Genomic DNA, 15124 nt, shown 5'->3' on the forward strand with positions numbered 1-15124 from the left:
CTGAATATCCTAATGGCATCTAAATTCAATCATAAGAAAAGCTTATTTTTAGTCTCGAGAATGAAGTATTGCATATTTTAAAACCTCGAAAGAGTTAATATTTTACAAAATATTGAAAGTTGATGCTGCCAGATAAGACTAGATTAAAATAAATATAAACTGATTTTAAATTTGGTAGAAAAGTACCTAATTCCCATCGACTTGTGGGTTAAAGAAACTGCAGATGATAAAGTCTCCGTAAGAGTGTTACAAAACCCAAAGAGAAGGACTATCTCAGTTATTTCCTTACTATGTTTTTATACTGAGGTGGAAAGACGGACACCCACACATACACACGTTTGTGCGTTTATTTTATTGTAGTTGTAGTGTTGTAAAACCTATGGAGGGAGGGTAGATCAGTCTGAAGGTAATTATGCCATTCATATACAGAGCACGAATCTACTTTTATTCGGAGTAACTGCGTGCTGAGAGTTGTGGTACTTCAGCTATTCTGGTCTTGTCAAATCTGTTGGGTAGAAAAGTTGTCTTGTGAACCGTACTTTGCACTTCCCTCAGGTAGACAGCTGTGTTGGAGGATTTTATTTGCCTTGTATTTTAATTCTCCTCATGACAACAGAGCGAGAAATGGTTGGCGAAAATGAATGAAATGGTGCCTTATAACATGTTTAATGTCCTCCACCCACATGCACAGGAGACTGTTCAAGGAAGAGCAAAAAAGACTAAGGTCACTTACATTAGGTAGATAATTTGAAACTAAATATATATTAGTGAACCAATGAGCTTGTAAATCTAGTGATTCCCTAGCAGAAAGAGGTGGCCTATCCCCACGCTTTTTCAAAAAGCGTTCCCTGTTATACTCACAAAGTGTTGCAAAGATGCCTGGAAGAGCCAGAACTTTGCATATGCCTGTTTGTAACATCACTTTAGAGAAGTCAGGAGAGTCTACGTTTAATAATGCCCTCTTAAAAATAAGTTAATAGTAAGAACTTTTCACAATTACTCTTCATGTCATGATTTAACTTCTGGGACCTTGGGAGTACGGCAGATGTAGGGGTTGGTAAAGTCACGCACCCAGTAGTGCTCTTCCAGCCTACACGTAAGCCAATTGTTAATACAGATTTTCCATCGATTATCAGGAACGGACCATCTGGGACTATTCTTTCTTTTCTGCATTTCAGATGTTCCTGTTTTCCTTCATTTACTCCTGTCGTTCCCCCTCATCTTCTATTTGTACAGCCAGTGAGAGAATACTTTATACACCTGATCTTTTGTCCTTGCAGTCATATTGAATCAGTATGCTCTTTTACTCATGCTCAGCCATATTGAATCAGTCACTCAGTCACCTCACATCACGTCCAGGTGGGCAGCCAGGCATATTTACTTCCAGATTTATTCCCAGACTTATTTCCTGACCTGTTCAATTGCTCTCATTCATTATCTCTAACTCCTAAGCAGAAGCAGAAGCTCAAGAGAACTTCGATCCATAGAATTACTTCACTAAACTCTCTTTTACAGTTATATTTCTCAGGCATTCGTTAACTAACAGGTTGCTTTATTTTTAACTCTTTGAATGAAGCAAACAAAGGGATCGATTGAGTTTTGTGGATGCCTCCTGTGTTCGTAACTTGAGGATGTTAATGAGACCACCAGATTTGCCTTTTACTGGCTATATCTAGATCTGCGTTAAGCTTCCTAGACAGCACGACTGGGACCAGACAGATTGCAGCTCTGAGGATGGGATATAATACGGTTATAGATGCATATACACATACATGTACACAGTCAAGAGCTCTCATTCTTTTCCTTTATTCCTCATAGATAGACAAGACGGACAAGCTTTGTCCAGGCAGATAATACACCTGATTTCCTCAGCCGATACAGTTGGAAAAAGCTTTTGGCACGTTCTGAGCTACTGAAGCCTATTTGACATTCCCTCAAGTTGCCACTTCCTCCTGTATTTTTCTGTGTAAATTTATCATACATGGGCTTACACCAGCAAAATATGATTATTCATCCAGTGAACAACAGCACAGAGAGAACAGTGTACGCATAGTTTTGTGAAGTATGTAGAAATTCAGAGCAGACTGTTACCTATTTCTGTTCCTTGTGCAAACAAGGTCTGTGTTTTATGAGTGATCCCATGGAGAATATTTCAAAACAGGAATTAATTCGTTAGTTCATTGCTCTGCCCCAGCAGTAGTAGCTACACTAGAAACCCAGCAGCAATTCTCTTTGCAAAGCTCCGCCACGACATATTCTCAGCAGTGCTAATGAGTGCACATTTCTCTTTTGCACAGGAGATCTAGCTGGTATTGCAAATCAACTGAAAATATAAAACTTTGATTATGGATAACACAGATAGCATCGTATTAGTAGTAGCAGCTGCTGATACAAGGCGACTGATGGAATAAGAGAGCTACCGCCATTTTTCTCTGCCTTGTACTTTGCTCATCTATCTTGTCCTCGTAAATGCTGTGATCACATCCATTTGCCATCTTCTGGCAACCTTCATTTCTCTTCTACATCCATGACTGGTATTCTGTGACTTAATTTTGTCCACTGCATGTCCTGTTTTCGAGCTAGCTGTCCTACTTAGTTGCAATTACCTCCCCATGTATCACTGATGAATAATTTCCTAGATGGATGTTTGTTATAAACCCATTCATTGATCTTCCTGACTAGCTCTGAAATATTTAACACCATATATATTTCCCTGTGCTAAAAAAAAACATTCTGTAGAGACATTTTATTTCTGCCCTATACATCATTGTTAGCAGGATGCATTTTTTTAAATACTTGAAGAGAGAGATGAGCTGTTTCTTCAGAAAGTTACAGAATTTATGAGACACTACAGCCCAGTTTTGTTCTCCGATTCCACTTCGCTCAGGACCTGCACTCTGAACACCTGTGTTATAGTTATCTCTGCTTTTGCTGGAGATTCTCATTCTGCAGAAACCAGCACTTCCGATGAGATGTATCTATGTTCTCCACATTTGCTTCACGCTCAGACTTTAATTTCCTTGCAGCAGTTCTTTTACCACAAACACAAACCTCCCGTCATTATCTCCTTGGATATAAATGTAGCGGGAGCTGTAAATGTCAAGTGCTCAACCACTGTCATGGACCACTCATGAAAATCTTCCTTCAGACAGGCTGTAACCAGTGCAGGTGGCATTAATATTTCTCCCAAGCTCACGTTTCAACTTACAGTAGCTTGAATGTTCCTGCCTTCCTTTGCTGTCGTTACAGGGACAATTTATGCTTGATATGGTGCCAGGAACTTTCTAACCCCAAAATCAAGATACTTCAAATGTGAATGTTAGGAACAGAAAGTCAGGGAATAGCATCCAGTACACAGGCAGAGAAGCTGCAGTTAAACTGCATGTTATTGGCCAGTGTGGGTAAAACAGATCCTACCCTCTTCATTAAATACAGGAGGCAAATTGCGAGGAGTCTTGCTGTATTCTGCCACCACTTGCAGTGGCAAGATAAAATGTGAGTGCAGCTAATCTCCTGAGAGGATCTGAAAGGGGAAGGCTGAGTGAAGGACCTTGCATACAGCCCTTCTCCTCACCGGTACGCACACGATGATAGTTGTCGTGGTGGTAGTAAATGTAAAAATGGGATATTGGCAGTGCCTGAGCACCAGGGTCAGTTCTCAACCACTCCTGCGATCCCCATTCTCCAAACTCTTTCCCACTGCAAAGAGGTTATGGGCTTGTGACAGACAGCTGATTTCATGGGTGTCACTGAATCATTTATCACTTAATTTAAAAGGTTTGTATCAAGTCTGGGCCATTATTTATGTAGCTGAATTTAGGGGTTTTTTTTTTTCACCCTTTTGCAATGAAGATTCCTGTTTGTTTTTCAAGTTCTTCCACTGAAGAAATGTTCAAAAGAACGTTCCTGGGGTGTGATATAACTTGTAAGAATAAAATCGGAAGGGCTCAAGCTCTGGAGGAGTGATTTACAATTTATCCAATACATAAAGAATGTTTTTCTTAAGTAGCCCTGACTGGTCTCTTCTGCACTTGGAGGAGCAGAAACTTAAGACTGTCACTGCCCACCTTCTCTTTCTTCTCCAGTTTATTCTGCAGAAGCCAAAATCCCTCTATACCCTAATTAAGAAAAAGGTAGTTCTCTACGTTTTACAATAGTTTGGGTTCAATGGTAAAAAAAATCTCTCCTACGCAACACCGCAACATAGATTTTTATGCTCTGGGTAACAATAACAGCGATAGTAGTTGTGATTAATATACCCCATAATCAACATAATGGAGATATATTCAGGTCAGTAAGACAACCTTTATGATGATGAATGGTGAACAGAAAGTTTTTTCTCAACTCCAAAATCATGGATTGAATATCCAGAATTTGAACTATCTTATTCTTAAACTGTTGTTGTTTTGGACAAAGAACAAGATTTGGCCTCTTGTGCATTATTGTTTTCTTCATTCTCCTGGGTTGTACGTTGCTCAGGGCAGGGACCTGTTGTTCCTCTTTGCTCTCTAAAATTCTAATCGCGCTTCTGGGTCTTGTAAGAAATAATAAAAAACAGTCCTAAAATCAGAGCAGTAGTACTGCTTTCAAAGAAGAATTTTTATGCTTTGCATAGCAGCTGCTTCCATGCGTTTCTCAAAGTATTTCTTGTGAATTTAGTTGCTTTTGATAATTTCATTGGAGAAAAAGGAAATTATATTCATCTTGCTACAGTGCAAATGTAACATAACAAAAACAGCCTTTCTCCTGTGGACATATCTTTTTACAGCACTTTTCTTAAGTTTATTTACAGTCGCTGCTCTTCTATCCTGAGATAAATGAACATTGAATAATTGCAGTGTGAGGTCAAAAATCAATTAAATGGAAATTACAGTTATTTATTTAAAAAGCTCAAGTAATAGTTTATATCACAAGTATCTTATCTGTCAGTTCAGGTCAAATGGGTTAAGCAGCAACCAGTTTTCTCTTTAGCAAGAGTGATGGAAGGAGTCCCAAATACCTACTTACGGTCAGCGGCAAAGTTGTGGGGGCTTTAGGGAAACTGCAAAAGTTATTAGCATCTACCACTGCTTTGCTACTAATGCATCTTACTGCACCTGGATAGCACGGATTTGGATAACTATACTGTGTGCCCCTGAATGAACACATCCAGCTTTCCATCTTAGGAAATCAGCTTTTGAAATGTCTCAGGCCAAACACTGTGTTATTCCATCTTCTGGGATCTGTATTTTTCAGCTAAACCCCAGGTTTTCCAAGTAGCCCTTGCCTTTCAGCAAGGCATTGTCTCAATTTTTCTCTCTCTCCTCTTTTCCAACAAAAAAAATAAATCTGTTTTTTCCAATTCCTCCTCATGTCCTGCAATCATCAAACCTGTAAATATTATAATGCCAGAAGAAAAGATCCACATCTTGAATTGTAAAATATGATACCGGTATATCCATGATACCTGTATTGAAAAAGTGATGAGAATTTTGGTAATTCAGTGGTTTGGCTTAAAAAGTGATTTTTTAAAGTAATCCAGAGCTTGTTAAAATGTAAATAGTGGCACCTTCCACAAACAACTAGCTTAAAATATCTTTTTAGAAAAAAAACAACACAAAAAAACCCCTAACAAGCACAACTAAACCTGCCTTACAAGCTGTTCACATAAAATTTAAATTACTGCAGAGTAGTGTACATGTATTTCATCCTCTCATTTATAACTGCCCTCTTTATAAAAAAAATTCCCCAGTGAGCCAGCCAACACACCACAGAATCACAGAGCCATCTAGGTTGGAAAAGACCTTGAAGATCATCCAGTCCAACCATTAACCTGACACTGACAGTTCCCAACTCCACCAGATCCTTAAGCACCATGTCAACACTACTCTTAACACCCATACTGGTCATCCCCAAATGTTGGCCATAGTTTCATCCCCATGGAAGACATCAGCTTAAAGATAAAGCACCCAACGTTTGGGTTTGATGTCAAGGATGACGGATGATGCCTGCGATGCAAGTTGCTGAAGGTGTGGCCAAGCCAGCTGTACTGAATTTTGGGGTACTGCCAGGAAAGGACCCACAGCAGGATGTGGTTCAGCGGGGCAAGTTAACCAGGACTGAGCTCCAGGACACCACGGCTGGAAGGTTTTCTGAGCCCAGGTGGTCTGGCAACAGCCAGATTAGTTATTTCTGCATTAGTTTCTGATGGAGTAAAACGGGCTGGAAGATTCCCATGCAGCCTCTGGGGCAGAAGCAGAACATTTCTGCAGCTCCCTTTGTGGTAGCGGTGATAGTCTGTTACATAATGCATAATACCAGCACAAGGAGTTTAAATAACCCTGACTCTGATGACAAGTATAAAAACAGGGCTTTGACTAGTAATTTGAACGCTAGGAAGCATTTTGAATTTAACTTCTCCAACGTCACGTCTTCTTTTTCTTATCATTGTATCTGTAAAGTTCAGAAGTAAAGAGCATGACCCTCCCTTTCAGATGATACAATGTCCACCAAAAAGGGTGCCAGTGCAGGTAGTTGGTACTTGAAGGTCTAGGACTGGAAGGAACAGCACCTGGTGGCAGGAGACACCACCCAGGCTGCATGTGCACAGGGGCTTAGGACCATGAACAGCATCTTTCCAATTTGATCGTATCATCCAGCCGTATGTCTTTGTCTTGGCCAACATTTTGCCTCCACCGATAGCGAAGATGAATCTTAAAGATATCCTCAAATCTCCTCCTGTTGGAAACTTATGTTAATTCTCAGAATCACAGAATCATCTAAGTTGGAAAGGACCTTGGAGATCATCTAGTCCAACCGTTCACCTAGCACTGACAGTTCCCACCTACAGCATATCCTTAAGTGCTAAATCAACCTGACTCTTCAACCCCTCCAGGGATGGGGACTCCACCACCTCCCTGGGCAGCCCATTCCAACGCCCAGCAACCCCTTCTGGAAAGAAATGCTTCCTGACATCTAGTCTAAACCTTCCCTGGTGCAACTTGAGGCCATTCCCTCTTGTCATGTCACTTACTACTAGGCTAAAAAGGCTCAAACCCAGCTCTCTGCACCCTCCTTTCAGGTGGCTGTAGAGGGTGATAAGGTGATAATCTCCCCTCAGCCTCCTCTTCTCCATGCTTCATCCTCAGCTGCTATCAAGCCTTCCAGGGAAAGTGCTGCCCAACTTGCGTTTCCAAGATGGTTCATTTCTGTTATGTGTTTGCAATATGTTGGGGCACAGTACAGGAAACCCTTTTCCGGGGGCCTTACAACGAGCTACTCTTGACTTTGAGCCCCTCATACTCCCCTGTCCTCCCTCTCCCCCACAGAGTCAAGGGGAAGAGAGGAGACTCAGGCACCTATAGGGGCTCTACTTGATATGGGCCCCAGGAGCAACCTCGGTGTCAGCAGCTGAAATAGAAAATTCAAAGTAAGTGGGGTGGTGCCTAACGGTAGATGACCCTTTTTCACATGATTCTTAGGGAGCTGTGGTGGTGGTATATCAGGAGGCTTGTTTGACTATGCTAAATTGCTTACTGGCTATTATTCGCTGACTTGTTATATATTGTTGTTGAAATGCAGTTTGCAGCTCCAGGCCTCATTACTGGTGGTGATGCCCCTTTTTATAACCAGTTGCTTTTCTCTAAATAAATAAAGCAAAGAGTTCTTTGCTGTATTGTATTAATATGATGGTGACCTCAACTAGGTACACGGTGAGATGGTTTCAGCTTGACTCAAAACACAGATAAACGTTGAAGATATCCCAATGGATTAGGGCTCAGACTGGATCAGCAAGTCCAGGCTACTGTCCTGGGCAACCATGCTCTCTAAAAGTCCAGCTCCATCTCAAAGCTGGTAGAGTTTCTTGCTCTATCTGCAGCTAATGAGGTGATGCTCTAGAACCTGACACAAAAATGCTGCTTCAGCGGTTGGAAAATTTAGGCTGGTTTTAGACTATATTTCTTTTGGAGTCCTTTGTCTTAAATAGTGTTTCTCTAACTTACACATTTACCCAGAAAAATATTTCTGCTATGCATTACTGATCCTAAATGTCCATCCTAGATGGGCAGCACAGTTTTCTTTCTAAGCTTCTTGCTATTTGTTTTGTTTTTCTCTGTGGTATGGAGGAGTGGTTTATAAAGAGGAAAAGTAGAGGAAGATCTAAATTCTGTGTTATGATTTAAAAGATAGTGGACTGATGCTTAGCTCCTCCCTTGTCCGTAGCCCCAGACGTAGTTGCTTCTCTATACTCATCTTCTTAACTGTTTAATTTATTTATTCAGTGTCCAAGAACATAGGCTTAAAATATGAAACCTGCATCAGTCATCAGGGTCTTCATTCACTGTATCCTATAAAAGGAAGAGGACAGATATGTGTAGTATAACTGTCTGGCTGGCCGGGCCCAGAGAGTTGTGGTGAACGGAGTTAAATCCAGCTGGCGGCCGGTCACGAGTGGTGTCCCCCAGGGCTGGGTGTTGGGGCCACTCCTGTTTAACATCTTTACTGATGATCTGGACGAGGGGATCGAGTGCCCCCTCAGTCAGTTTGCAGATGACACCCAGTTGGGTGGGAGTGTTGGTCTGCTCGAGGGCAGGGAGGCTCTGCAGAGAGACCTGGCCAGGCTGGAGCCATGGGCTGAGCCCAACTGGGGGAGTTTCACTGAGGGCAAATGCCGGGGGCTGCCCTTGGGCCACAACAACCCCCAGCAGGGCTACAGGCCTGGGGAGGAGTGGCTGGAGAGCTGCCGGTCAGAGAGGGACCTGGGGGGTGATTGACAGCCGGCTGAACGGGAGCCAGCAGTGTGCCCAGGGGGCCAAGAAGGCCAATGGCATCCTGGCTTGTGTCAGCACTGGCGTGGCCAGCAGGGACAGGGAAGGGATCTGAGCCCTGGGCTCGGCACTGGTGAGGCCGCCCCTCGCTTCCTGTGTTCAGTGTTGGGCCCCTCACCCCAAAAAGGCCATTGAATGACTCGAGCGTGGCCAGAGAAGGGCAACGGAGCTGGGGCAGGGTCTGGAGCACAGGTCTGCTGGGGAGCGGCTGGGGGAACTGGGGGGGTTCAGTCTGGAGAAGAGGAGGCTGAGGGGAGACCTCCTGGCCCTCTGCAACTCCCTGCCAGGAGGGGGCAGAGAGGGGGGGTGAGTCTCTGGAGCCAAGGCCCCAGCGCCAGGCCCCGAGGGAATGGCCTCAAGCTGCCCAGGGCAGGGTCAGGCTGGCTCTGAGGAAGGATTTCTGTGCAGAAGGGGCTGTTGGGCGTTGGAATGGGCTGCCCAGGGCAGGGGGGAGTCCCCGGGATCCCTGGGGGGGTTGAAGAGTCGGGCTGAGCCAGCGCTGAGGGATCTGGGGGAGTTGGGAACGGTCAGGGGGAGGGTCATGGTTGGGCTGGAGGAGCTTCAAGGTCCTTTCCAACCCAGATGATCCTGTGATTCTGTGAATGTCAATGGGCAACTGTTGGTAAGATTCATACACAGAGATGATAAAAGAATTAGGTTATTTAAATATTAATAGCTAGGCTGTTATGGGGTTACTTGTTTTCAGACTTCTTGGGTTTGCTCCCCCTTTCTTTGTTAAATATGAATCCTTTTTCGTTACTCTTCTTTCTTCTTCCTACTTTTCAATTCCCTTTGCTTTGTTGTCTTTATTTTTCTGCAAGACAAAGCCTTACCTTTTATTTATTTGTTGCTTTCTCTTTTTTAAAAAAAAAAAAAAAAGTTTCCATTTTCTTTTTTCTTTTTAGTTGGACAGCAGCAAAAAAAGCACATGGAGCGGTGAAAAGCCACAGCATCCTCTGTGAAAGTTGCTAGCAAGGAATCCTCACTCAACTCAATTTTTGACTGGCCCAATAATGTAAAAGAGCCAAAAAGCACCAAATTCCTTGATTTTTCTACCATTCAGCTATCTACATATTTTATAGGCAATAGTGTTAAAATATTGCTGTTTTCTCATTGTTCTTAAATACCCAAAAGAAGTAACTATGTCAATTAGTTTTTCTAAGTGTTTTCACCGAGCCACTACTTAATGATAGGGCATTCCACGGTTGATGGTATGATCAGTTTTCTAAATTGTACCTTGCATTCGTAAGTACTGAATAAAATTAACAAATTTCTCTAATAATAGAGTTACTTATGGACTCTTACCTTGATATACGTTACCTGACAATATGTAATTGCTGTCATTAATACCTTCTGCCTCCTTAATGAAGAAAAAGGTAGACACAAGCCATTGAGGTGTCTGGACCTGAGAGATGGGCTGGGTCCCAGCTCCAGGAATGCCCTCTCAAACCCATGAGGTCTCACTCGTTTTGCTATGCTAAAAATGCAAAGTTTCTAATTCCCTTAGAGAGGTTCCAACGTCAGTGTTGTGTTGCAGAAGATGGTGCACCCAGTAGCCATGGAGGGTGTCACAGGGTGTCGAACAGGATGATTTTCTGCCTGTAATAATGCCATCGAGTAAAGCAGAGCAGGATTAAACACATGATGCCTCTCCTCAGAGAATACATTTTCTGTGCACCAGACTGTAGAGGGAAGTACAATGAGACCTTTTTTACATGAGTGCTCAATAAAATAATAGAGTTACTGAGGTAAGTTATTTTGAGGACACTAACAGGTGAAATGATACAAGAATGGATCCACTTACAGAATCACCTGAAAAAATAAATTCTGCATTGCAAACTGATATAAATTTCACATACCAGCAGGGAACTTCAATGAATATTAGTCTTGTGCAACATGCTTATGTGTGTAAAATGGGTTTCTACTGTACTTTGGCTTTAAAAACATTATTCACTGTTTCCTAGTACAAAGCCCCAGCAGGCATGCACTTGGCTAGCTAGTGAAGAACTCTGCCCCAGTTTTCCATAATGCATTCATGAAGGGATTTGTAACAACCACTGGTTACTGCAGCAGAAAAACTAAAATGTTGTACTGTGGCACTTTTGAAACAAACACAAAAGTTCAATTGCTACGGCTCTTACGGGCTAATGATGTGCTATAAACAGTGGCATATTGCTAGCAATGTATAATCCATACTCAAAGCAGCCATTCATTAAGACTTATAATTTCTTTTCTATATACTCCACTCTTCAGGTTAAAACTATGGATTTCAGCAGCCTCTCTTGGTGACTCAGCCTCACTGTGGTGAGTACTTGCACCCTGCAGGGCTCAATTTACCGAGACCTTTACCAAGAGTCCCCGGCACATACACCTCTCAGCTCCCTACATCTCCCAGCTCTCTTTTACACAGAACAGCTGTGGTCTGAGCATCTGTGATGAGGCCAGGGAGGTCAAAGGGCTTATCGGCATATCAACAAAATGTAAAGCCTGGGGCTGCAGCAAACAAGCTTGGAGAGTGAGCAGCAAACTGCGATCGGTATGAGGCTCAGGGCTGGGCTAGAGCACTGGAACTGTTAAGCAAGAATAATTAGGTCATTAAATACAAGCTGAGCTTAGTTTAAGGTGAAGAATAGCACCTCCTCAGCCAAGAAAACTTGGATTATCAGAATTGGTGTCCTCCCCAACCTTCCTTTCTTTCTCCCTCACATTAACACTGCTGAGATCTTGCTTCTCTCTCTCTTAGGTTTTCTTGGTTTCCAGCAGTTCACAAGCCTCTCTTCCTTAGTTTCATGCTCCCCTCTTTAATTCTTGGATTTTTTTCTATCTTTCTGAAGCTGTCAATATTAAATAAAGGTGTGGCCTCAAGCTGTATGAGGAAGAGTGAGGAAAAAAGTTGAAAGAAAACTTTATCATAGAGAACACTTATTCTAAATCAATACAGGAAGTTATATACAGACAGAAAGAAATAGATGCCATTTATGGGCATCTCCACGTGGTTTAGATCTCCCTTTGAACCCGACTTCATCAAAAATAGAGCTCAGAAACCTGCTGAGATGGTGCAGTACTCAATTCCAGAAGAATGTGTCTTATGAGTGATAGCATTGACAAGCTGTGTAACTGCAAACTCAAATAGTTGGTTAAATGCAAAAGGAGATGGATGGCCACTTTTCTGGAACTTCTGCCCATGTCCCCCAGCAAAAGAGCAGAGCAACGTCCATCTCAGAAAGATTCTGGCCACTAAGAATTTCAGTCTGGGCACTGCAGCACTGGTAACCATCCCCATATGAGGGGGCACGATCAAGTGTGTCTGCACCGATAGCATTTAATTCTCAGTACCAGAAGAAAGGCACGAAACTGAACAGAAAGAGCTTTATTCCTGAAAGGGGAACTAACAATATTCCTAAAAGGGCAACTAACAATAAGCATTGACCAGTGCAATGACAGGCCATGCAGTTTTACAGTGTTACCTTGTAAGATGCAAATTTGGTCATTTTTTGCATTTGCAAGAGTGGATTTAATCTATAATGAATGTATTTCTATTTGATTTCAACCCTTGTAAATACTGGATAACAGCTTTCGTCTCTGCTGTTTGCTGGAACTGACCCCTTCTACCCTTCTGGAGAACTCAGTATTTAGATGAAGAATAAAAATTACTGCAATTGGTAAAAGAACGAAAAACTTCCAGGTATGTGTGTATTAAGACTGGCATTAGTGCAGACAGTCTTTCTGGACACTTGAAATATGTGTGTGTCTCTGGAGAGAGAAGGCTTGAATTAGAGCGAAAGTGCCTGTGAGGGAAGTATTTCGCTCTTGAATTTCTGAGAGGAGATTTTTTTTTCCCTTGGAAATGAAACAAAGCCTGTGCTGCAGGTCGCATGTGGCTGCTGTGGCAGAAATCAAGCTTCTTAATGTACAAGTCTTAGGAGCTCATACCTTTCTCATGAGCCAATCTCAAATTAACCCTTTTAGACCCTGCGATTCATACACAAAAGATAGTTTGAAATGGCTTACGTGCATTATTTGCTTCCATGACCCCTGCGTTTTTTTTTCTACACAGCCTGTGTACGGATCTTATTTTTGTGGCAGGATGAGAATATGACAGTCATGTGTTGGGATAATACCATGTAGAATGTGCTCAACTTTGAGTCATGTAATTTATGAAGCAGAAATATCAGGGTGAAGGGTGGGGGTTTGGGGGGAATTGGGGGAGAGGTTCAATCCATAAGCCTTAGCTGGGCCTCTTAATACTACTGTTATGTCAATAAATCCTAATAATAGCAAAAATGAACCAGTTAGGAAAGCGTTATTATCCTTTTTCACTGCAGGCCAAGGAAGTTATTAGTTTGATTTGCAGTCAGATCTCGAGTACAGCTGGACGGTTGCCTAGATCCAAAAGTATTCGCCAAGCACATACAGGGAGGGACGTGAAGCCCAGGAAATGTGGAGACCCAACTGTGAGCACACCCTGTGGGGACCTCAGGCTATAGCAGCAGAGATCTCAAAAAGTCACCTTGGACAAATATCCAGGCTGCACAGGTGCCTCTCTGACCCCAGTCACTGTGTCTTTTGTGGTTTTTTTTCCCTTGTGAAAATAACTTTAAAGCCATAACAGTGTAGGGCGAAGGCTGTCTCCAAAGCTTACAAAAAGTGGTAAAACAGAAGAAAATGCTTCTGAAAAAAAGACAGTTTGCAGAAGCCTGGTTATATTTTTTCCAAATGATTTGCTGCTTGTTTAATTATGCATTTGTGTTCCTCCCTTGGTGGATCTGAACTCTGTTAACTGAAATCGAAAATTTCCCCTCCCAAATGGTGAAACGAACCCCCACATACTGAAGCTCAACAAAACGAGCAAAAACCTACAACTAGATTTTCTTTCCCCAAAATTACTCCTTACCTTTTATAACTCCTACACAAATAGCTGTGATATTGTAAATATGATAAATCCCTCTCTGTGAGCTGAATAAATTGATTAGCAGCAAAATAGTCATGTGGGCTGGACTAGATTGGCTTATTAAGGATTCAATAGCTAATTGCTTGCACAGTAGAATGAAAAAGAAGGAAGAAATAAATACAGAGAGAAATATATGTTTGTTTGCGGAATGGTTGATGGGCTGCTGGCCAGGGCAGGCTGAAAAAGACTGCAGGAGTTTTGGATACAGTGAGAACCTATTACTGCTGGTTGGCATGGAACAAAATTCAAAGGAAGACATCCACGGACTGTGGTGCCTGGAACAATATAGCTGTGGTTCAAGGGTTTCTCTTTTATGGCCTGATTACAAATGCAATACAATTAACTGCACCATATACTTGCACAGGTCCTTTAATCCAATGATTTCAAAGAACTTTACAGAGCATAATTAAGGGAAGATATTTGACCTGGGAGCAAAACTTGGAGATGGACCTCCCAGCTTCCCACCCTTTCCCGGCTTCTCTGTTAGATGCATCTCTGTTTACTGGATTGTGAATAGTAGAGCTTGGAGGCAAAGCTAATTAACAGTAAAAACTTGTTTGTTTGAGGTAAAAAGGGCAGGACCGTGTGTCTTTGAGTAGTAGTTGAAGGACAGAAGGTGTCAAGCAAGAATAAAGAATTAGATAAGCAAAAAAAAAAAAAAGAAAAGCTAGAGGCAGAAAACGAGCAAAACAAGTTTATAATCATAAAGGATCTAATGGGAAACGTGGCAGCCTTGAAAGACTGCTGGGAAGAATACTGCACATCAAGGTGGGTTTTGTAATATTTTTTGAGTACAGCAGTTCAGGACAAGTCCCATCCCCTTTACTAGTAAACATGGTTGGTCTTTCTTCCTTCTACGTAAGGGTTTGGACGTAACTCTAGTCCTCACCAGCCAATGCAAAGCAGAAATCTACAGCTTCAGGGGAGAAAAAGGAAAATCCTTAAGTCCTCTCCCTACTATTCATTTTCTAAAACTTTTTCAGCAACAAGCAAAGGTCCGTACACAGTGCACGGAGAGAAGTCGATAGATTAATTAGCTCCCAGCAGATCTGCAGTTCCCCGGCCTTATGTTGAAAAGAAGTGCCCAGTCATTCTCCTAGCCTGGGCGAGCAGAAAAGGGAACGACTTAACACCTTCCACATTTTAAACAAAAATGAATAAAGCAGAAGTGAGGTGGACTCTTAATAAATGAGGAGGGAATTTAAAAGTAGCACAATAGTAGTTGAGAAACTGAAGTACGTGTGAAAAAGACGTGGTCAGTTTTCACCAGATAAAGTAAAATCCTAGAGCTGCGAACCATTTAGGTTTTATGCAGGTGTAGCAATTGCTATTGCTGCAGAACAGCTGAAGAAACTGCCAAAAACTC

Source organism: Athene noctua, chromosome 4, assembly GCF_965140245.1.
Source record: "Athene noctua chromosome 4, bAthNoc1.hap1.1, whole genome shotgun sequence".
NCBI classification, from domain to species: Eukaryota; Metazoa; Chordata; class Aves; order Strigiformes; family Strigidae; genus Athene; species Athene noctua.